The sequence below is a fragment of the Callospermophilus lateralis genome, chromosome 8 (assembly GCF_048772815.1).
Source record: "Callospermophilus lateralis isolate mCalLat2 chromosome 8, mCalLat2.hap1, whole genome shotgun sequence".
Taxonomy (NCBI): domain Eukaryota; kingdom Metazoa; phylum Chordata; class Mammalia; order Rodentia; family Sciuridae; genus Callospermophilus; species Callospermophilus lateralis.
The window spans coordinates 67,060,699-67,062,119 of NC_135312.1; positions in this window are offsets into that span (position 1 = coordinate 67,060,699).

Consider the following 1,421-nt stretch of genomic DNA (forward strand, 5'->3'; position numbering starts at 1 on the left):
TCTTTAGGGAATAGACCGAGAAGGGGAATAGCTGGGTCAAATGGTGGTTCCATTCCCAACTTTCCAAGAAATCTCCATACTGCTTTCCAGATTGGCTGCACCAATTTGCAGTCCCACCAACAATGAACAAGTGTACCCTTTTCCCCACATCCTCGCCAGCACTTGTTGTTGTTTGACTTCCTAATGGCTGCCAATCTTACTGGAGTGAGATGGTATCTTAGGGTGGTTTTGATTTGCATTTCTCTGACTGCTAGGGATGGTGAGCATTTTTTCATGTACTTGTTGATTGATTGTATGTCCTCCACTGAGAAGTGTCTGTTCATGTCTTTGGCCCATTTGTTGATTGGGTTATTTGTTATCTTGTTGTCTAATTTTTTGAGTTCTTTGTATACTCTGGATATTAGGGCTCTATCTGAAGTGTGAGGAGTAAAGATTTGTTCCCAGGATGTAGGCTCCCTATTTACCTCTCTTGTTGTTTCTTTTGCTGAGAAAAAACTTTTTAGTTTGAGTAAGTCCCATTTGTTGATTCTAGTTATTAACTGTTGTGCTATGGGTGTCCTATTGAGGAATTTGGAGCCCGACCCCACAGTATGTAGATCCTAGCCGACTTTTTCTTCTATCAGACGCCGTGTCTCTGATTTGATATCAAGCTCCTTGATCCATTTTGAGTTAACTCTAGTGCATGGCGAGAGAAAGGGATTCAGTTTCATTTTGTTGCATATGGATTTCCAGTTTTCCCAGCACCATTTGTTGAAGATGCTATCCTTCCTCCATTGCATGCTTTTAGCCCCTTTATCAAATATAAGATAGTTGTAGTTTTGTGGGTTGGTTTCTGTGTCCTCTATTCTGTACCATTGGTCCACCCGCCTGTTTTGGTACCAGTACCATGCTGTTTTTGTTACTATTGCTCTGTAGTATAGTTTGAAGTCTGGTATCGCTATACCGCCTGATTCACCCTTCCTGCTTAGCATTGTTTTTGCTATTCTGGGTCTTTTATTTTTCCATATGAATTTCATGATTACTTTCTCTATTTCTATAAGAAATGCCATTGGGATTTTGATTGGTATTGCATTAAACCTATAGAGAACTTTTGGTAATATTGTCATTTTGATGATGTTAGTTCTGCCTATCCATGAACAGGGTATATTTTTCCATCTTCTAAGATCCTCTTCTATTTCTCTCTTTAGGGTTCTGTAGTTTTCATTGTATAAGTCTTTCACCTCTTTTGTTAGGTTGATTCCTAAGTATTTTATTTTTTGGGGGGATATTGTGAATGGAGTGGTTGTCCTCATTTCCATTTCAGAGGATTTGTCGCTGATATACAGGAATGCCTTTGATTTATGTGTGTTGATTTTATATCCTGCCACTTTACTGAATTCATTTATTAGCTCTAATAGTTTCTTTGTAGACCCTTTTGGGTC